The 23,930-nt window shown below is 35.4% G+C and overlaps 1 non-coding gene and 1 pseudogene across 1 annotated transcript; one reads left to right on the top strand and one right to left on the bottom strand.

The window, feature by feature from the left end:
* LOC148548091 (uncharacterized) overlaps positions 1 to 23,930 on the bottom strand; it is an 89,656-nt pseudogene that overhangs the window by 59,624 nt on the left and 6,102 nt on the right.
* LOC148548092 (small nucleolar RNA R71) lies at positions 3,448 to 3,551 on the top strand. The gene has a single exon (XR_015898240.1). It is a non-coding gene; the product is annotated as a small nucleolar RNA R71 (small nucleolar RNA).

Here is a 23,930-nt window from a genome sequence, read left to right as displayed (position 1 = left end):
ACAAATCCATATGCGCTGTCACCGTACGGTTAATCATCTGTCGATTCCCGATAGCATCGGAATAGGACCATTGTCCTTTTGCACACTGTCATTGTGCCCAACATTTGCAAGTTTGAAGCTCATCACAGTCATCCCTTCCCAGATCCTACTCGTAATACCACAGACAAGGTTTAGACTTTCCGGATCTCAGGAATGTTGCCAATGGTTCTAGCCTATACCATGAAGATACAAATCTCACGGACTCGGTCCGTGTATTAGATATCCAAGAGAGTATACTCCGGCTATCGTCCAATGACTACGTTGAACATCATGTAGATCGCTTTGTGGTTGTCAGGCACGCGATCTTGGCTAAGCGAGTAACGAAGATTGGGTGATTGTCACGGGTCACCCCTTTATTCTGACTTAACTGAATTAAGAACGAGAGTATATCTTGGAGAAGAAGTAGGCGTGAATTGAAGGAAAAACAATAGTACTTGCTTTAATTCATGAAGAATAGCAGAGCTCCACACCTTAATCTATGGGGTATAGAAACTCCACCGTAGAAAATACATAAGTGAAAAAGGTCTAGGCATGGCCGAATGGCCAGACTCTAGACGTGAAGATACAAGTTTCAAAGATGGTCAAAAGACTTTTAAAAAAACTCCTAAAATAAATCTCCAAAAGTAGTTTATATACTAGACTAGTAACCTAGGGTTACAGAAAATGAGTAACTAAGTGCAGATAGTGTAGAAATCCACTTCCAAGGACCACTTGGTGCGTGCTTAGGCTAAGCAATGAAGCTTTTTCGTGCATAGGCTATTCTTGGAGTTAAACGCCAGCTTTGGTGCCAGTTTGGGCTTTTAACTCCAATTCTGGTGCCAGTTTGGGCGTTTTGCGCCAAGATGTTTTAGGCTGACTTTGAATGCCAGTTTGGGCCATCAAATATCGGGCAAAGTATGGACTATTATATATTGCTGGAAAGCTCAGGATGTCTAATTTCCAAGGCAATTGAGAGCGCACCAATTGGGCTTTTCCAAACTTAAATTGTTGCTTGTCCCCAAGTAACTAAAAATAAAATAGGATAAAAAGAAGAGAATATACAATGAATTCCAAACTTATCAATGAAGATTAGCTTCAATTAGATGAGCGGGACTTGTAGCCTTTTTGCTTCTGAAAAGTTTTGGCATCTCACTTTATCCTTTGAAGTTCAGAATGATTGGCTTCCATAGGAACTTAGAATTCAGATAGTGTTATTGATTCCCTTAGTTCAGTATGTTGATTCTTGAACACAGCTACTTTATGAGTCTTGGCCGTGACCCTAAGCATTTTGTTTTCCAGTATTACCACCAGATACATAAATGCCACAGACACATAATTGGGTGAACCTTTTCAGATTGTGACTCAGCTTTGCTAAAGTCCCAAGTTAGAGGTGCCCAGAGCTCTTAAGCACACTCTTTTTTTGCTTTGGACCATGACTTTAACCGCTCAGTCTCAAGCATTTCACTTGACACCTTCATGCCACAAGCACATGGTTAGGGACAGCTTGGTTTAGCCGCTTAGGCCAGGATTTTATTCCTTTGGGCCCTCCTATCCATTAATGCTCAAAGCCTTGGATCCTTTTTACCTTTGCCTTTTGGTTTAAAGGGCTATTGGCTTTTTCTGCTTGCTTTTTCTTTCTCTTACTCTTTTTTTTCTTTATTTTTTTCATATTTTTTCCGCAAGCTTTGTCTATTCACTGCTTTTTCTTGCTTCAAGAATCAATTTTATCATTTTTCAGATTATCAATAACATTTCTCCTGTTTCCTTATTCTTTCAAGAGCCAACAATTTTAACATTCATAAATAACAAATTCAAAAATATGCATTGTTCAAGCATTCATTCAGAAAACAAAAGGTATTACCACCACATCAAAATAATTAAACTAATTTCAAGATAGAATCCGAAACCATGTACTTCTTGTTCTTTTGCAATTAAAAACATTTTTTATTTAAGAAAGGTGAAGGATTCATAGGACATTCATAGCCTTAAGACATAGACACTAGACACTAATGATCATGTAATAAAGATACAAATATAATAAAACATAAGGCATAGGAAACAAAAAACAGAAAAATAAGAACAAGGAAATTAAAGAACGGGTCCACCTTAGTGGTGGCGGCTAGTTCTTCCTCTTGAAGATCTTATGGAGTGCTTGAGCTCCTCAATGTCTCTTCCTTGCCTTTGTTGCTCCTCCCTCATGACTCTTTGGTCTTCTCTAATTTTATGGAGGAGGATGGAATGCTCTTGGTGCTCCATCCTTAGTTGTCCCATGTTGGAACTTAATTCTCCTAAGGAGGTGTTGATTTGCTCCCAATAGTTTTGTGGAGGAAAATGCATCCCTTGAGGAATCTCAAGGATTTCTAGATGAGGAACTTCCTCATGCTCTTGTTGAGGTCCATGAGTGGGCTCTCTTGTTTGTTCCATCTTCTTCTTAGTGATGGGCTTTTCCTCTTCAATGAGGATATCTCCCTCTATGGCAATTCCGGCTGAATTGCATAGGTGACAAATGAGATGAGGGAATGCTAACCATGCCAAAATGGAAGACTTGTCCGCCACCTTGTAGAGTTCTAGGGATATGATCTCATGAACTTCTACTTCCTCTCCATTCATGATACTATGGATCATGATACTTCCTCATTGGAAATCACTGCCTTTCCACCCTCTATAGGTTCGGCCATGTGGAAAGTGTTTATGGCCTTGCACTCTCTTTTTGGATTCTCTTCTGTATTGCTTGGGAGAGTATTGGAAGGGAGTTCAGTAACTTTCTTACTCAGCTGACCCACTTGTGCCTCCAAATTTCTAATGGAGGACCTTGTTTCAGTCAAGAAACTGAGAGTGGTCTTAGATAGATCAGATACTACAGTTGCTAAGTCAGAGTGGCTCTGTTTAGAATTCTCTGTCTGTTGCTGAGAAGATGATGGAAAAGGTTTGCTATTGCCAAGCCTGTTTCTTCCACCATTATTATTGAAGCCTTGATTAGGCTTCTGTTGATCCTTCCATGAGAGATTAGGATGATTCCTCCATGAAGGATTGTAAGTGTTTCCATAGGAATCTCCCATGTAATTCACTTCTTCCATTTCAGGGTTCTCAGGGTTAAAGGCTTCTTCTTCAGAGGAAGCTTCCTTAGTACTGCCTGATGCAGCTTGCATTCCAGACAGACTCTGAGAAATCATAGTGACTTGCTGAGTTAATATTGCATTCAAAGTATCAATCTCAAGAACTCCTTTCTTCTGAGTTGTCCCATTATTCACAGGATTCCTTTCAGAAGTGTACATGAACTGGTTATTTGCAACCATTTTAATGAGTTTCTGGGCTTCTGCAGGCATCTTCTTCAGATGAAGAGATCCTCCAGCAGAGTGGTCTAATGACATCTTAGACAATTCAGACAGACCATCATAGAATATACATATGATGCTCCATTCTGAAAACATGTCAGAAGGACACCTTCTGATCAATTGCTTGTATCTTTCCCAAGCTTCATAGAGGGATTCACCTTCCTTCTGTCTGAAGGTTTGGACTTCCACTCTAAGCTTACTCAATTTTTGAGGTGGAAAGAACTTGGCCAAGAAAGCATTGACCAACTTTTTCTAAGAGTTTAGGCTATCTTTAGGTTGTGAGTCCAACCATGTCCTAGCTCTGTCTCTTACAGCAAAGGGGAGAAGCATAAGTCTGTAGACCTCAAGATTAACCCCATTGGTCTGAATAGTGTCACATATTTGTAAGAATTCAGCTAAGAACTAATGAGGATCTTCCAATGGAAGTCCATGAAACTTGCAATTCTGCTGCATTAGAGAAACTAATTGAGGCTTAAGCTCAAAGTTGTTTGCTCCAATTGCAGGAATTGAGATGCTCTTTCCAAAGAAGTCAGAAGAGGGTGCAATAAAGTCACGAAGCATCTTTCTTGCATCTCCACCATTGTTGTTGGGTTCGGCCATCTCTTCTTCTTTTTCGAAAAATTATGTCAGGTCCTCTCCAGAGTGTTGTGCCTTAGCTTCTCTTAGCTTCCTTTTTAGCGTCCTTTCAGGTTCCGGATCAGCTTCAACAAGAATGTTCTTATCCTTGCTCCTGCTCATATGAAAAAGAAGAGAACAGAAAAGAATAGGAATCCTCTATGTCACAGTATAGAGATTCCTTTATGTGAGTAGAAGAATAGAAGAGTAGAATGAAGAAGAGAGAAGATGAAGAATTCGAACACAGAGAGGGAGAGAGGGTTCGAATTATAAGAAGAAGAGAAGTGTTAGTAAATAAATAAATAAATAAAAAGACATGAGAGAGAGGGAGAATTCGAATTTTAAATTAAAATAAAAGGAAAATATTTTTGTTTTTAATTTAATTATTGGTTAGTATTCGAAAATTATAAAAAGGAATCAAATTAAAATTAAAATTTAAAACAATTAGTTAATTGAAAGGAATTTTGAAAAAGTGATAAGGGATTTTCGAAAATTAGAGAGAGAGAATTAGTTAGGTGGTTTTGAAAAAAATATGATTGAAATAGAAACTTTTAAAATCAAACAAAAAGTCAAGTAGTTAATTGAAAAAGATTTGAAAATCAATTTTGAAAAGATAAGAAGTTAGAAAAAGAGTTTGAAATTAAATTTTGAAAAAGATATGATTGAAAATTATTTTGAAAAATATTTGAAAAGGAAATTAAAAAGATTTGATTTTTGAAATTAAAGTTGATTACTTGACTAACAAGAAACTAAAAGATATGATTCCAAAATTTAAAGATTGATCCTTTCTTAATAGGCAAGTAACAACTTGAAAATTTTTTTGAATCTAAACATTAATTGTTAGCATTAATTTCGAAAGTATCAAATAAAAATAAGAAAAAAATTTTGAAAATCAAATTTTAAAATTTTCGAAAATAGTAAGGGAAATTTGAAAAACATTTTAAAAGATAGAATTTTTAATTTGAAATTTTGACTTGACTAACAAGAAACAACTAAATTTTAAAACTTTTTTACTAAATCAATTCAAAATTTCGAAAATTATGAGTAAAATAAGGGAAAGATATTTTTTATTTTTGAATTTTTAATGAGGAGAGAGAAAAACAAAAAAAATGACACAAAATATAAAAATTAAGATCAACACAAAAATGCATGCAAGAACACTTTGAATGTCAAGATGAACACCAAGAACACTTTGAAGATCATGATGAACATCAAGAACATGTTTTTGAAAATTTTTAAGAAAAGAAAGACATGCAAGACACCAAACTTAAAAACTTTTAATAGTTAGACACTAAGAATTCAAAAATGCATATGAAAAACAAGAAAAGACACCAAACAAGAAAATTTAAAGATCAAATAAGGAAATTCATCAAGAACAATTTGAAGATCAATGAAGAACACATGATGAATTTTCGAAAATTAAGGAAAATTAAAAACATGCAATTGACACCAAAATTAAAATTTGACACTAGAATCAAACAAGAAACATAACAAATTTTTTGGTTTTTATGATTTTATTACATTTTTTGTAATTTTCGAAAATTATTTTGGAAAAAGAAAATAAATAAATTTAAAATTTTTAATAGGAATTTCAGGAATCATGCAATGTCAGTCTAAAGCTTCGGTCCAAAAATTTAGACATGGCTAAATAGCTAGCCAAGCTTTATGTGAATGCTTCAGTCCAAAAGATTAGACATGGCCAAATGGCCGGCCAAGTTTCAGCAGAGCATTACATACAACAGCCAAATAGATGAGAATCCAAAAAGCTCCTGCAATGATAAGTGAAAGCCTCAATCCAAAAGATTAGACATGGCTTAACAGCCAGCCAGGCTTCACATATCATCTGAAACTCTAGAATTCGTTCTTAAAAATTCTGAAGAACAAAATATAAATTTTTCGAAAACTATATTTTTTTTAATTATTTTTCGAAAAATAAATTAAAAATAAAATGCTTAAACATAAAATAAAATTACCTAATCTGAGCAACAAGATGAACCGTCAGTTGTCCAAACTCTAACAATCCCCGGCAACGGCACCAAAAACTTGGTGCGCGAAATCGTGATCTCAACACTTCTTCACAACTCCGTGCAGCTGACCAGCAAGTGCACTGGGTCGTCCAAGTAATACCTTACATGAGTAAGGGTTGATCCCACGGAGATTGTCGGCTTGAAGCAAGCTATGGTCATCCTTGTAAATTTCAGTCAGGCGGATTCAAATGGTTATAAGGTTTTAATAATAAAACAGAAAATAAAATAGAGATACTTATGTAATTCATTGGTGGAAATTTCAGATAAGCATCTGGAGATGCTTTGTTGCTTCTGAACTTCTGCTTTCCTACTGCCTTCTTCCAACCATGCGTTACCTCCTTCCATGGTAAGTTGTATGATCCTCTCGGTTGAAAACAAATCCATATGCGCTATCACCACACGGCTAATCATCTGTCGGTTCCTGCTAGCATCGGAATAGGACCATTATCCTTTTGCACACTGTCACTGTGCCCAACATTCGCAAGTTTGAAGCTTGTCACGGTCATCCCTTCCCAGATCCTACTCGGAATACCACAGACAAGGTTTAGACTTTCCGGATCTCAGGAATGTTGCCAATGGTTCTAGCCTATACCACGAAGATACAAATCTCACAGACTTGATCCGTGTATTAGATATCCAAGAGAGTATACTCCGGCTATCGTCCAATGACTACGTTGAACATCATGTAGATCGCTTTTTGTTTGTCAGGCACGCGATCTTGGCTAAGTGAGTAACGAAGATTGGGTGATTGTCGCGGGTCACCCCTTCATTCTGACTTAGCTGAATTAAGAACGAGAGTATATCTTAGAGAAGAAGTAGGCATGAATTGAAGGAAAAACAACAGTACTTGCATTAATTCATCAAGAAGAGCAGAGCTCCATACCTTAATCTATGGGGTGTAGAAACTCCACCGTAGAAAATACATAAGTGAAAAAGGTCTAGGCATGGCCGAATGGCCAGCCTCCAAACGTGAACATACAAGTTTCAAAGATGGTCAAAAGACTTTTAAAAGAACTCCTAAAATAAATCTCTAAAAGTAGTTTATATACTAGACTAGTAACCTAGGGTTACAGAAAATGAGTAACTAAGTGTAGATAGTGCAGAAATCCACTTCCGGGGCCCACTTGGTGTGTGCTTGGGCTGAGCATTGAAACTTTTTCGTGAATAGGCTGTTCTTGGAGTTAAACCCCATCTTTGGTGCCAATTTGGGCGTTTAACTCCAATTCTGGTGCCAGTTTGGGCGTTTTACGCCAAGATGTTTTAGGCTGACTTTGAATGCCAGTTTGGGCCATCAAATCTCGGACAAAGTATGGACTATTATATATTGCTGGAAAGCCCAGGAGGTATACTTTCCAACGCAATTGAGAGAGCATCAATTGGGCTTCTGTAGCTCCAGAAAATCTACTTCGAGTGCAGGGAGGTCAGAATCCAACAGCATCCGCAGTCCTTTTTCAGCCTCTGAATAAAATTTTTACTCAGGTCCCTCAATTTCAGCCAAAAAATACCTGAAATTATAGAAAAATACACAAACTCATAGTAAAGTCCAGAAATATAATTTTTGAATAAAAACTAATAAAAATATAATAGAAAGTAACTAAAACATACTAAAAATTATGTAAAAATAATGCCAAAAAGGGTATAAATTATCCGCTCATCACGCGTGCGCCTGGCCTTCAATTCTCCAAATGCTCATTTCTTCATGAATTCTCCACTTTACATGCTTTTCTCTTCACTTCTTCCGTCCAATACTTGCCTTATAAACCTGAAATCACTCAACAAACACATCAAGGCATCGAATGGAATTAAAGTGAATTAAATTTAGCTATTTAAAGGCTTAAAAAGCATGTTTTCGCTCTTAAGTACAAATTTAGGGAGAATTACAAAACCATGCTATTTCATTGAGTAAATGTGAGAAAAGTTGATAAAATCTCCCAGATTAAGCACAAGATAAACCACAAAATTGGGGTTTATCAGGAGGCAAATATGACAAATGTGGCAAATGCACTGGCAAACCAACATCCTTTGAGGAGCCATAATTCATGTGAGCTTTTGATTTGGAGGCCATACATGCTCCGAAATTTCCTGAATATATGAATTTATGTACGTAATTGCCTATATTTATACAATGGATTAGAATTTTTTTATAATTTATATTAATCGATGGATTAATTAGTTACGTGACATGTGAAAATATAATTAATTAGCATTTTTTATGTCTTTATTTAGTTAAATTTATGATAATTATCTTTTTTAGTTAGTTATTGATTTAGTTAAATATAAATTAGTATTTATTTATGTGTTTATTTTTTATTTGGTTAAAATTGAGATAATTACTTTGTGTGAACTTTATTTATATTAGTATTAATGTAGTGATTATTGAGTTTTTTTTATATTAATATTAATATAAATATTAATATTGTGAATATTAATTTTTGATTGAATATTTATTTATATTAGTATTAATTTTTTTATATAATTGATTTATAAGTTATAGATAGATTTTACTTTTAATTTCACTTATTAAATATTTGTTTATTAAATATTTATCGTATGGCTATCGTCGTAGTAGAAATTATTATTGTGTCAGATGATGAATTTTCCAAAGGAATGGAATTCAGTTCCAGAGAAACTGTCATTATGGCAATGAAAGATTATACCATCCACAGAGTTGTAGACTACCGGGTGAATGAGTCGAAACCGTTGACATTTTATGCTAAGTGTATATAGTATGTGTTAGGTTGTGATTGGCTGATCAGGGTTAGCATGATCCACAGAAAGTACTATTGGATTATAAGGAGGTATAATGGTAGTCACATTTGTACCAGAGCTACCATTTCTCAAGATTATTTAAAGCTAGATTCCAACACAATTGCAGAAGCAAAAGCCGTTGGTAGAGGCTGACCCTCTATAAAGGTGAAATCAGTTATTACGGAAGTGCAGTCATAATTGAATTACACCATCAGTTATCGCAAAGCATGGTTGGCTGAGCAAAAGTCAGTGAAAAAAATATTCGGAGGTTGGGAAGCATCGTACGAAGGTTTGCCCATATGGTTTGAGGCCATGTGTCATATGGAGCCATCAGCAGTCATCCATTTGAAACTATGTCTGCATATCAAGGCAATGACTTGGTAACTGATATACGGGTATTACATCGAGTCTTTTGGAGGTATTACCCTTTGATAAACCACTATTTCATGGTTTATCTTGTGCTAATTTGAGTGGTTTTTATCAACTCTTTACTCACTTATTCATATGATTTGCATGGTTTTACATTTTCCTTCCTAATCTTGTGCTATGATTGAAAACATGTTTCTTTGGTCTTAAATTTCCTATGTTTAAACCTCTCTTATTACCATTCGATGCCGTGATATGTTTGTTAAGTGATTTCAGGATTTATAGGGCAGGAATGGCTTAGAGGATGGAAAGGAAGCATGCAAAAATGGAAGGAATACAAGAAGTTGAAGAAATTGCTAAGCTGTCCAGCCTGACCTCCTCGCACTCAAACGGTCATAACTTGAGCTACAGAGGTCCAAATGATGTGGTTCTAGTTGTGTTGGAAAGCTAACGTCTGGAGCTTCGAAATGATATATAATTTGCTATAATATTTGTACAGATAGGTGACGCGAACGCGTGCTCCACACGGACGCGTCATAGTGACGAAAATCAGCGTGACAGAATTCGCAATCAGCGATTTCTGGACTGTTTCTGGCCCATTTTTTGGCCCAGAAAACACAGATTAGAGGTTATAAAGTAGGAGAATGCATCCATTCATAACAACAACTCATACAACATTCATAATTCATAATTTTTAGGTTTTAGATGTAGTTTTAGAGAGAGAGAAAGGCTCTCTCCTCTCTCTTAGGATTAGGATTTAGGATTTTTATTATGATTAGGCTACTTCTCTTCATTCCAGGTTCAATGTTCCTTTAATTTATTTTCTACTTTTATTTATTCTATTACTTTAATTGTTATTTATCTTTTCAATTTGGCTTATGAACCATTCATGTTAGAATTTTCTTAATTAATATAAATTGAGGTATTTCAGATACAAGATCATTTTATTCTATTATTGTTATTGATGTTTTTAATTTATCTAAATTATTTTCATTCAAGTAGATTTTCTTCCCTTTTGGTTTTGGTTAAGTGATTGGTAACACTTGAGTTATCAAACTCAGCTGTTGATTGAAATTGGAATTGCTGATTGATTTGGATCGCTCTAAAAGCTAGTTTTCCCAGAGGAGTTGACTAGGACCTGATGAATCATGTTAATTAGTCCACTTGACTTACCTTTATTTAGTAAGGGTCAACTAAGTGGGATTAAAACCCAATTCTCATCACACCTTATAAGGATAACTAGGATAGAAATTCCAATTCTCATAACTTACCAGGAGATTTTATTATTATTAATTTATTTTTCTTGTCATTTAAATTACTGGCTCCTTATTTCAAAAACCCAAAAATTCTACCTTTTTCATAACTAATAATAAATCACACTGCCCTGCAATTCCTTGAGAGACGACCCGAGGTTTAAATACTTTGGTTATAAATTTTATTGGGTTTTGTTACTTGTGACAACCAAACTTTTGTATGAAAGGATTCTCTGTTGGTTTAGAAACTATACCTACAACGCGATTATTCTTCTAAAATTCTAAATTAGCATAAATCAGTTCGTCAAAATCGCACAGCGTCGTTTTAGCGCAACTCTCTGTTTCCAATAGGGTCCATAAAATCCACGCGACGTGTACGCGTCACTCACGTTTTCGCATGAGATGTGTATGGTGCAGGTGACGCGTTCGCGTCAGGGATGCGAACGCGTGGGCCGATTTGTGCTAAACCCACACCAGCCGCACGATTCTAGCCCAACTTTCTAGGCGTTGGATCTTTACGCCGATTTCCATTCGACGCCCACGCGTGGCCTGCGCGCTCGCGTGGGGTGATTTTGATTTTTTTTTTATGCAATATGCAGTATGCAATATGCCATATGCAGTGCTAATATAGGTGTTGTGAATAATTCCAGGTTCAATAAAATAGAATAAAACTTAGAAGCAAACAAAATGGGTGTTGTGAATAATTCCACCTTTGTCTCGATTTATACTTTTCCAGCCGAGGGGTTTGGAAGTTGTATTCTCACCAAGATGACCAAACATTCTCCGAGACCCATTCAATTGAACTCGAAACCAATCCTTACACTTCAAATTGAAGTGTGGAACCTTATTGAATCTTGCATACCAGTCTTGAGCACGAACCATTTCCCTTTTACTCTTAAAGCCGCAAAGAGCTCTAAGCTGGTCATCTGTTTCAAGCAAACCATATTCAAGTGGAAAAGTAAAGATAAAAGCTAAGGATTTTGCCCACTTGAATTTAGTATTGGGCGGTAATGGCCTTGGGATATGTATTTCCAGTGGTTTTGCAAGCTCTTCTCCCTTGTGTTCTTCTGTGAATTCTTCCACTTCCTTGCAAACTTCTTCGGTTTCAACCACATCTTGATCCAAGTCTTCGATATCTTCCTCATTACTCAAGTCATAAGTTGGAGGTTGCAAAAAATCTACCTCTGCATCATCTTCGTATTCACTTGGGGAAGATTCTTCCATCTCAAAGAGTTCACTTGCGGATGCAAGTTCATTACTAGGAGAACTTGGTTCGGGATTATCATTATCAAGAAAACTTTCTTGTTGAGTTATTCCGTCCAGTTCTTCATAAGATTCCTGCTTTGGAGGTTGTGCACTACCCTCCTTAGCATCAATTGTAAATTTCTTGACAGAATTCCCCACAATTCTGGATTCCCATGGAGGTTCAGCATCTCCTAAGTCTTCAACTAATTCTTCTTCTTTGATAATTTCGGCTTCCTCCACTTGTTCCAGTACAAAGTCATGCTCCTTACTGTCCAGTGAGGTTTCTAGTATCTCCTTCATGTTGCATTCTTCATTAGATTGTCCATATGAAGCCATGGGGGTTCCTTGAGTGTCCGAACGTCGGGAAGATAGTCTATTTATCGCTTGATTCAATTGGTGAAGTATGGCATGAAATTTTTCAAATGTTTCCTTGAGTTGCTCCCTTGATTCTTGGGGTGATGGATATGGACATGGTGCATAGGGAAGTGGTGGTTCTTGGAAGTAATTGGGTTGGAATTGGGGTGGATACGGGTTAGGGTCATATGGAGGTGAATGGTGGTAGTTGGCTTGTGAGTGTGGTGGTTCAAAGCTACGTTGAGGAGGTGGTTCACAGGCGTATGATGGGGGTCCATCATATCTATCATCTTGGTATGCACCTCAGAATGGTTTTTGACCATAGTAATTTGGTGGGTAATGGTTGTCACGAAGGGGTCTACCGTACCTATTGTCTTGACATGCATTATGGAATGGTCGTGGTTCATGGTATCTTGGAGGGTGTTGTTGCCTAAAGGGTTGATCAGATCCTCGTGGCTCCTTCCATCTCTGATTGTTTTGACCTTGATGCATGTTCCTGTTATAATTTCCATTCCTTGCAACAGCATTGGAACCAAACTCAAAGCGATAGGGGTGAGAATTCATAGTAAATAATAAAAATTAAAAGCAAAAATAAAAACAAATAAACAAGCAAAAGAAAATATTTACAATAACCAATAATAAGTACACAGTTGCAACTCCCCGGCAACGGCGCCATTTTGACGAACTGATTTCTGCTAATTTAGAATTTTATAAGAATAATCGCGTTGTAGGTATAGTTTCTAAACCAACAAAGAATCCTTTCGTACAAAAGTTTGGTTGTCACAAGTAACAAAACCCAATAAAATTTATAACCAAAGTATTTAAACCTCGGGTTGTCTCTCAAGGAATTGCAGGGCAGTGTGATTTATTATTGGTTATGAAAAAGGTAGAATTTTTGGGTTTTTGAAATAAGGAGCGAGTAATTTAAATGACAAGAAAAATAAATTAATAATAATAAAATCTCCTAGCAAGTTATGAGAATTGGAATTTCTATCCTAGTTATCCTTATCAGGTGTGATGAGAATTGGGTTTTAATCCCACTTAGTTGACCTTTACTAAATAAAGGTAAGTTAAGTGGACTAATTAACTTGATTCATCAGGTCCTAGTCAACTCCTATGGGAAAACTAGCTTTTAGAGCGATCCAAATCAATCAGCGATTCCAATTTCAATCAACAGCTGAGTTTGATAACTCAAGTGTTACCAATCACTTAACCAAAACCAAAAGGGAAAAAAATCTACTTGAATGAAAATAATTTGGATAAATCAAAAACATCAATAACAATAATAGAATAAAACGATCTTGTATCTGAAATACCTCAATTTATATTAATTAAGAAAATCCTAACATGAATGGTTCATAAGACAAATTGAAAAGATAAATAACAATTAAAGTAATAGAATAAATAAAAGTAGAAAATAAATTAAAGGAACATTGAACCTGGAATGAAGAGAAGTAGCTTAATCATAATAGAAATCCTAAATCCTAATCCTAAAAGAGAGGAGAGAGCCTCTCTCTCTCTTTAAAACTACATCTAAAACCTAAAAATTATGAATTATGAATGTTGTATGAGTTGTTGTTATGAATGGATGTATTTCCCCACTTTATAGCCTCTAATCTGTGTTTTTTGGGCCGAAAACTAGGCCAGAAACAGTCCAAAAATCGCTGATTGTGAATTCTGTCACGCTGATTTTCATCACTGCGACGCGTCTGCATTGAGCATGCATTCGTGTCACCTAGCTATATGGCCACTATAGCAAATTATATATCATTTCAAAGCCCCGAACGTTAGCTTTCTAATACAACTAGAACCGCATCATTTGGACCTCTGTAGCTCAAGTTACGACCGTTTGAGTGCGAGGAGGTCAGGCTGGACAGCTTAGCAATTTCTTCAACTTCTTGTATTCCTTCCATTTTTGCATGCTTCCTTTCCATCCTCTAAGCCATTCCTGCCCTATAAATCCTGAAATCACTTAACAAATATATCACGGCATCGAATAGTAATAAGAGAGGTTTAAACATAGGAAATTTAACACCAAAAAAACATGTTTTCAATCACAGCACAAGATTAGGAAGGAAAATGTAAAACCATGCAAATCATATGAATAAGTGAGTAAAAAGTTGATAAAAACCACTCAAATTAGCACAAGATAAACCATGAAATAGTGGTTTATCAACCTCCCCACACTTAAACATTAGCATGTCCTCATGCTAAGCTCAAGAGAAATTATAAAGAATAAAGAGGAATGGTAAGATGTATGAAATGTAACCTATCTATATGAATGCAACTATATGCAAAAAATGATTCTACCAACTTGGTGAAAAGTAAATAAACCTTTCAAGAACAAATATGAACTGGATTTTACTAATTCAAATCATAAAAATGAAGTACAAATAGACTTGCAGAAGAAAATAGCTCATAAAATCCGGGAACAAAGAATCGAGCATCGAACCCTCACTGGAAGTGTATGCACTCTAATCGCTCAGGTGTTTAAGGTTCGATTTCTCAATTCTCTACTAACCTTGCTTTCTAAGGCTTGCTCTTCAACTAACAATCAACATAAATTTAATGCACAGATACATATATCAAGAGGTCTTTTAAGTGTTGTAATGGGGTTAGGGTCAAGGTAGGATTGTATTTGGCCAAGTGGACTAAAATCTGAATCCTTAATTAAATTAAACTTTTCCCACCTAACTTAAGACAATCCAGGTAATCATAATACAACATCTAACTATCCATTAACCATGTTTTCCACATATTCATGCATCCTAATTTTGAGTACAGTACATATGCATTGCTATCACCATTTACTTTGGGGCATTTTGTCCCCTTTTATTATTTGCTCTTTTTCTTTTCTTTTTCTCCTTTATTTTTTTTATTTTTCTCTCTTTTTTTTTTCTTTTGTTTTTCTTAATGCATATGATTAAATTATTGAATGCATGAATATATCCTAAACATTTCTTTCACATTTTCATAAAGATATATAACACCCAATTCTTAAACCAATGTTTCCAAACCCACTTTGCCCACACTTAATTTATGAGCACTCTCACTAGTCTAAGCTAACCAAGGATTCAAATTAAGGACATTATTGTTTTCCTCTTAGAGTTAGTAATGAACTAAAGTAAAGAACAAAGGAGTATAATAGGCTCAAAATTGGTTTGTAAGGGATAATGAAAGGTAAGGCCATATGGGTATGTAAGCTCAGTGAAACAAAGGCCTCAATCATATAAGTGTATGCATACATCAAACCATGGAAATATAGAATTAAGCAAGACAAAGATCACAATTTTTAGAGAGAGAAATACACACTAAAACAGAATATTGGTTGATAAAATGCAACCAATTCAAATAAGCTCAAAATCTCACAGGTTTTGTGTGTTCGAGCTCTAAACCATGTTCCAATATAATATTTCTTCAAACAAGTTTAATAAAAAGTTTTAATTCAAGTTAGTGAAATATTATAAAATAATTTCTTGGTAAAGAAAATATTACTTCAACCAAGTAGTGGTAAAATATGCACAAAATCAAATAAATATGCAATCAAACATGCAAATGCAACAACTAACAAGGAAAATAAACCATTGGTGTTGAGATAGAAGAGTAACTAACCCATGGAGATCGGTATCGATCTCCCCACACTTAAAGATTGCACCGTCCTCGGTGCATGCTAAGATGTGCAAGTGGACGGGTTGCGACAACTGATGCTTTTCTCCAAGGATTGTGCAGATGGACTTATTTGTCTCCCCATTTAGAAGCTTTTCCTTTCCCTTCTTTGGTGGCCATCCTGAAAGAAGAGGAAAAGAAGAAGAGTAACCCAGAAATAAAGATAGGAAACAAATAAAGTATGGGTGGGTTAATGCCAAATAATAAGGGTCTCAATTACATGGTAGCTACAACATGCAAGTGAGAAAACAATAGAAGCACATGGCATACCAGTGGTGCAAAAATTACAACAAAGGGGAAGAGACAGTAGATAATGAAAGACAATATAAATTCATATCAATGCAAGAGGAGTACAAGTATCATAAAAGATTAGCATTGATTTAAATAATATTACCTAATCAGAATAAACAAGTCATGAAGTACCAGAAGAATACCAGAAAAGATACAACAGTTGAAAAAGAAAATTTAACACCAATGAAAAAATAATAAATTTAGAAAAGAAAATAAAAATATGCACAAAATTAAAATGCAATGAATGAAAGTATGCAAATAAATTAAGTAAAATAGAATGAAAGTGAAGAAGGATGAAAAGTTAAAGGGATAAAGAAGAAGAAAGTAAGAAAGGAGGAAGAGAGAAGAAGAAAGAAATAAGAAGGGAGAAGAAAAAATTAGGATTAGGGAAGAAAAGATAGGAATTCTGGCGCTGATCTGGATAAACTGTACGGCGCAGGCGACGCGGACGCGTGGGGCACGCATTCGCGCGGTTGGCGCGATTTTTGAAGTGACGCAAACGCGTGGGTCACGCGATCGCGTGACCTGATTTGTGCTATTGGCGCAAGTGCAGCCGTGCATTCGCGCAACTCTCTGTTTTAAATGCATTGTGCCAAAAATATGGGTCACGCGTTCGCGTGGTTGACGCGATCGCATGAATGGCCATATTTTGAAAACGACGCGGCCGCGTGGAGCACACGGTTGCGTGGTAGGGCTTGTGCTTCCAGCATCATTCCAGCCCTACTCCACCATAACTTGCTGCCATACACCTCTTTACGTCAATTTTGGAGGGCCACGCGGTTGCGTCGGTGACGCAGACGCGTGGGGAGGCTATTTCGCAAACGACGCGAACGCATCAGCGACGTGGTCGCGTGGGTATATTTGTGCCTAAGGCACGTCTCTAGCCATGCTTTCGCGTGACTCTCTGCTTCTTTTCTCCTTGTTTCGAAAGCATTATTGACGCGGACGCGTCAGCGACGCTGACGCGGATGCGTCAACAACGCTAACGCGTCACGTGCTTTTTTTTTTTTTTGCAATATGCATAATGCAAAATGCAGATGCTGATGCAGATATTATAAATGATTACTAAGAAAATTAGAATAAAATAAAATTAAGAATAAGTCGATACCGATCTCCATGGGTTAGTTACTCTTCTATCTCAACACCAATGGTTTATTTTTCTTGTTAGTTGTTGCATTTGCATGTTTGATTGCATATTTATTTGATTTTGTGCATATTTTACCACTACTTGGTTGAAGTAATATTTTCTTTACCAAGAAATTATTTTATAATATTTCACTAATTTAAATTAAAACTTTTTATTAAACTTGTTTGAAGAAATATTATATTGGAACATGGTTTAGAGCTCGAACACATAAAACCTGTGAGATTTTGAGCTTATTTGAATTGGTTGTATTTTATCAACCAATATTCTGTTTTAGTGTGTATTTTTCTCTCTAAAAATTGTGATCTTTGTCTTGCTTAATTCTACATTTTCATGGTTTGATGTATGCATACACTTATATGATTGAGGGCTTTGTTTCACTGAGCTTACATACCCATATGGCCTTACCTTTCATTATCCCTTGCAAACCAATTTTAAGCCTATTATACCCATTTGTTCTTTACTTTAGCTCATCACTAACTCTAAGCGGAAAACAATAATGTCCTTAATTTGAATCCTTGGTTAGCTTAGACTAGTGAGAGTGCTCATGAATTAAGTGTGGGGAAAGTGGGTTTGGAAACATTGGTTTAAGAATTGGGTGTTATATATCTTTATGAAAATGTGAAAGAAATGTTTAGGACATATTCATGCATTCAATAATTTAATCATATGCATTAAGAAAAACAAAAGAAAAAAAAGAGAGAAAAAGAAAAAATTAAAGGAGAAAAAGAAAAGAAAAAGAGCAAATAATAAAAGGGGACAAAATGCCCCAAAGTAAATGGTGATAGTAATGCATATGTACGGTACTCGAAATTAGGATGCATGAATATGTGGAAAACATGGTTAATGGATAGTTAGATGTTGTATTATGATTACATGGATTGTCTTAAGTTAGATGGGAAAAGTTTAAGTTAATTAAGGATTCAAATTTTAGTCCACTTGGCCAAATACAATCCTACCTTGACCCTAACCCCATTACAACCCTTAAAAGACCTCTTGATATGTGTATCTGTGTATTAAATTTATGTTGATTGTTAGATGAAGAGTAAGCGTTAGAAAGCAAGGTTAGTAGAGAATTGAGAGATCGAACCTTAAACACCTGAGCGATTAGAGTGCATACACTTCCAGTGAGGATTCGATGCTCGATTCTTTGTTCCCGGTTTTCATGAGCTATTTTCTTCTGCAAGTCTATTTGTACTTCATTTTTATGATTTAAATTAGTGAAATCCAGTTCATATTTGTTCTTGAGAGGTTTATTTACTTTTTACCAAGTTGGCAGAATCATTTTTTGCATATAGTTGCATTCATATAGATAGGTTGCATTTCATATATCTTACCATTCCTCTTCATTCTTTATAGTTTCTCTTGAGCTTAGCATGAGGACATGCTAATGTTTAAGTGTGGGAAAGTTGATAAACCACTATTTCATGGTTTATCTTGTGCTAATTTGAGGAGTTTTTATCAACTCTTTACTCACTTATTCATATGATTTGCATAGTTTTACATTTTCCTTCCCAATCTTGTGCTATGATTGAAAACATGTTTCTTTGGTCTTAAATTTCCTATGTTTAAACCTCTCTTATTACCATTTGATGCCGTGATATGTTTGCTAAGTGATTTCAGGATTTATAGGGCAGGAATGGCTTAGAGGATGGAAAGGAAGCATGCAAAAATGGAAGGAATACAAGAAGTTGAAGAAATTGCTAAGCTGTCCAGCCTGACCTCCTCGCACTCAAACGGTCATAACTTGAGCTACAGAGGTCCAAATGATGTGATTTTAGTTGCGTTGGAAAGCTAACGTCCGGAGTTTCGAAATGATATATAATTTGCTATAGTGGCCATACAGATAGGTGACGCGAATGCATGCTCCACGCGGACATGTCGCAGTGACGAAAATCAGCGTGATAGAATTCGCAATCAGCGATTTCTGGACTGTTTCTGGCCTAGTTTTCGGCCCAGAAAACACAGATTAGAGGCTATAAAGTGGGGGAACGCATCCATTCATAACAACAACTCATACAACATTCATAATTCATAATTTTTAGGTTTTAGATGTAGTTTTAGAGAGAGAGAGAGAGAGAGAGAGAGAGAGAGACTCTCTCCTCTCTCTTAGGTTTTAGGATTTAGGATTTCTTCTTTCAATTTCCAGGTTCAATGTTCTTTTAATTTAATTTCTCTCTACTTCTATTTGTTCTAGCTTTCTAGTTTATTTATTCCCTTTGTTGATTACTTTATGTTGCTATTTGGTTCATGAATTCTCATGTTTAATTTGATTTTCTATTTAATGCAATTTGAGGTATTTCAGATTTATGATTTTAATTTAGCTTTTTACATTCTTAGCTTGAATTGATTAATTGGAGACACTTAAGTTATCAAACTCCTTGTGATTGATAATTTTTATCTTGCTAGTTGATTTGTATTCCAATAACTCTAGTCTTTTCTTAGGAATTGACTAGGACCTGAGGAATCGAATTAATTTATCCATTTGACTTTTCTTCATAGTTAGAGGTTAACAAAGTGGGAGCAAAATCCAATTCTCATCACAATTGATAAGGATAACTAGGATAGGACGTCCAGTTTTCATATCTTGCTAAGAACTTTATTAGTTATTTTAATCTTGCAATTTACTTTCCTGTTCATTATTCAAAACCCAAAAATATTGTTTTCCATAACCAATAATAAATCATACCTCCCTGCAATTTCTTGAGAGATGACCCGATGTTTAAATACTTCGGTTATAAATTTTATTGGGTTTTGTTACTTGTGATAACCAAACTTTTGTACGAAAGGATTTTCTGTTGGTTTAGAAACTATATCTACAACACGATTATTCTTATAAAATTTCTTTACCAGCAGAAATCCGTTCGTCACCCTTGCATTAGAGCATTTAGACATTGTAAACCAGTTGTCCAGGTGGATGAGACTCACTTGTATGGAAAGTATAAGGATTGTTTGTTGGTTGCAGTTTCACACGATAGTAACAACAATATCGTCCCAATTGCATTTGCCATTTTGGAGGGAGAGACTTCTGATACGTGACACTTTTTTCTTAATAACCTGCGACAACATGTGGAGACTCAGGATGGTGTGACTGATCTCTAACCGACACGGATCCATCAATGCAGTTGTTGCCCGTAGTAACGGAGTTTAGTCGCCTCCTAGAGCTTTCCACATGTTTTGCATCAGGCATACAGAGACAAATTTTTTGATAAAGTTCAAGGCACCATACCTGCAAAAGCTTGTCGTCAATATAGTTAACGTTGAGTATGTTGAAATTTGTTATTAACAGAGTTACCTTTATATATTGTTTCTCATTTATAGTGTTTCTCTTTGTTTTTTTTATTGCGCATGATATTTGAGGATAGTTCGCGAATACGACATGCATTACCAGCATTTACGAGAATGGAGCGAGGCTTACACTAACTGGTTAAACCGAATCTTCCATGAATAGTTTGCATTGGCAATCAATGGTGGTTATTGATGGGGTCACATGACCACGAACCTAGTGCAATGCATCATCTCAGTCTTGAAGAGTGCCCGTAATCTCCATGTCACTGAACTTGTCAAAGGAACATTCTACAGGTTTAATGAGTTGTTCACCCAAAAAAGAGTTGAGGCAGAGGCTCGAATTAATGCTGGACATGTTTTTGATGAGCTTGTGACATTAAAATTGCATGCAAATCAACTTGCATAAAAAACATCCAGTTAAATTGCTTCGATAGGCAGAATGAGGCCTTGGAAGTGCGAGAGATACTAAATGGATTGGAGTATGCCGTCGACCTCTAATACTGCTGATGTAATGGGTATGTGAAAGAACTGAAGATTGATGGTTTAGAAGTTATAGTAAACTCTCGTTGCAAGTATAGTTACTAAACCAAGCAATCAACCTTTCTTACAAACGTTTTGGTTGTCACAAGTAACAAACCCCTTAAAAATTGATAACCAAAGTATTTAAACATCGGGTCGTCTTCTCAAGGAATTGCAGGGAAGTATGTTCTTATTATTGGTTATGAGTCTTGTAAATTGGGGGTTTTGAAAGTAAGGAAGCAGTATGTTAAATGATAAGAAAAATAAAATAGTAATAATAAAATAAACTCTTGGCAAGGAAATAGAATTGGAAGTCCTATCCTTATCAATTGTGATGAGAATTGGATTTTAATCCCACTTTGTTAACCTCTAACAATGAAGGTAAATCAAGTGGATTAATTAGCTTAATCCTCAGGTCCTAGTCAATTCCTATGGAAAGACTAGAGTTATTGGAGCAACTCTCAATTTCAACCACTATTTTATTTGACAGCTCAAGCGTTACCAATTACTTAACCAAAGCCAAAAGGAAGAAAATATCTAAATTAAATTAAAAGCATTCATAAATAGAATAAAACATCCATAAACTGAAATACCTCAATTTGTACTAATAAAGATATCAAATGTAACGTGGAAAAGTTCATAAATTAAATTGAGAAAATAAAAGAAAAATTAAACCTGATAAAAAGAAACAATCCTAAAAGTAAGAAAAATCCTAATCCTAAATCCTAAGAGAGAGGAGAGAACCTCTCTCTCTAAAAACTACATCTAAATCCTAAAATTGTGTATTGTGAGCTTCTCCTTATGAATGAATGGCTTCCCCCACTTTATAGCCTCTAATCTGTACTTTCTGGGCCGAAAACTGGGTCGAAAAGAGCCCAGAAATCGCTGGAGAGGAAATCTGCCACGCTGATTGTCGTCACTGCAATGCGTCTGTGTGGAGCACGCGTTCGCGTCGCCTAGCGTCAAGGAAACTATGGCATATTATATATTAAATTGAAGCCCCGGACATTAGCTTTCCAACGCAACTGAAATCGCATCATTTGGACCTCTGTAGCTAAAGTTATAGCCGTTTGAGTGCGAAGAGGTCAGACCGGACAACTTAGCAATTTCTCCAACTTTTTGTATTCCTTCCACTTTTGCATGCTTCTTTTCCATTCTCTGAGCCATTCCTATCCTATAAACTCTGAAATCACTTAACACACATATCAAGACATCTAATGGTAATAAGAGAGGATTAAACATAGGGAACTTAAGGCCAAAGAAGCATGTTTTCAATCAAAGCACATAATTAGGAAGGCAAATGTAAAACCATGCAAATAGTATGAATAAGTGGGTAAAGAGTTGATAAAAACCACTCAATTGAGCACAATATAAACCATAAAATAATGGTTTATCAACCTCCCCACACTTAAACAATAGCATGTCCTCATGCTAAGCTCAAGAGAAACTATAAAGGAGTGAAGAGGAATGGTAAAATGTATAAAATGCAACCTATCTATATGAATGCAACTATATGCTAAGATGTTTCTACCTACTTGGTTAAAAGTAAATAAGTTCTCCAAGACAAATAAAAATCAAATTCTACTAATTCAAATTATATAATAAAAGACAAGTAAACTTGTAAGAAGATAGCTCATGAAAGCAGGGAACATATAATCAAGCATTGAACCCTTACTGGTAGTGTATATCACTCTAGTCTCTCAAGTGTATAGGGTAATTCACTCTACTCTTCTCTAATCATGCTTTCTAAACTTTGTTCTTCATCTAATCAATCAACAAATATTTAATGTGCCAATGCAAACATCATGAGGTCTTTTTAGGGTTGTAATGGGGCTGAGGTAAAGGTAAGGATATATGTATGGCCAAGTGAGCTTTATAAAGTGAATCCTTGATTAATCTAAGATCTCACCTAACATATACATACTTTATACAATTTTAAAATACTTTACCTAGCTACCCAAATTTTTCCTACTTTTGTATTACATGCTCAAGTATCAAACTTATTTTTGAATTTTGTCCCATGTGCATTGATTCTTTTTATTTTGCATTTGGGGTAATATTATTTTTCTTCTCTTTTCTTTTCTTTTCCTTTTTTTTGTATCCCCTTATTTAATTATTTAATATTTTTTTTCAATGCACATGGTAATTTAATTATTTTGATTTCATATGAGCATGCTTCCCAAATTTTCAAATAACTTATTTAATTTAATTCCCTACTTTTTCATATCATCCCATGTTCCCATAAAATTCCCCACACTTAAATTATACACAATATCTATCTTAAGCTAACCAAGGATTCAACTTGGGATTTTTTTTTTATTTTTTTTTTCTGCTTAAGGCTAGTAATGTGGTTATGAAATAGAAGGGGGTTAAAAAGTTCAAAGTGGCTAACAAGGGTGATGTAAAAGGTAGGCTTATTTGGGATAAGTGAGCTAAAATCAAATAATGGCCTCAATCATATGCAAGCATGTAAATACACTAAATAATGGACATATAGAATGGAACAAAGCAAAGATTGCAATTATAGAGAAGAAAACACACAAGAATAAAAATTTATGGTTAAATAATGTAACCATGTAAATAAGCTCAAAATCTCACAGGTTGTGTGTTCTTAGCTTTTTAAACTATGTTCCAAATACAACTTCTGATAAGTTTAACACAAAAATTTTTTCAATTTAAATTAGTGAAATACTATAAAAATTTCTTGAAAAAGAAAATATTACTTCAACCAAGTAGTAACTAAATGCATAAAATTAAACAAACATGCAATTAAATATGTAAATGCAACAACTAACAAGGAAAATAAAACAATGGTGTTGAAAAGAGGAAAATAGCTAACCCATGGAGATCGGTATCGACCTCCCCACACTTAAAGATTGCACCGTCCTCGGTGCATGCTAAGATGTACAAGTGGACGGGCTGCTCCAACTGATGTCTTTCTCTATAGATTGTGCAGATTGACTTGCCTGTCTCCCCAGTTAGAAGCTTTCCCTTTCCCTTCCTCGGTGGCCATCATGAAAGAAGAGAAAAAGAAGGAAAGTAACCCAGAAATAAAGATAAA

The sequence above is a fragment of the Arachis ipaensis genome, chromosome B8, assembly GCF_059453495.1.
Source record: "Arachis ipaensis isolate K30076 ecotype BB chromosome B8, ASM5945349v1, whole genome shotgun sequence".
NCBI lineage: Eukaryota > Viridiplantae > Streptophyta > Magnoliopsida > Fabales > Fabaceae > Arachis > Arachis ipaensis.
This window is presented reverse-complemented; position numbering and strand designations above follow the sequence as displayed.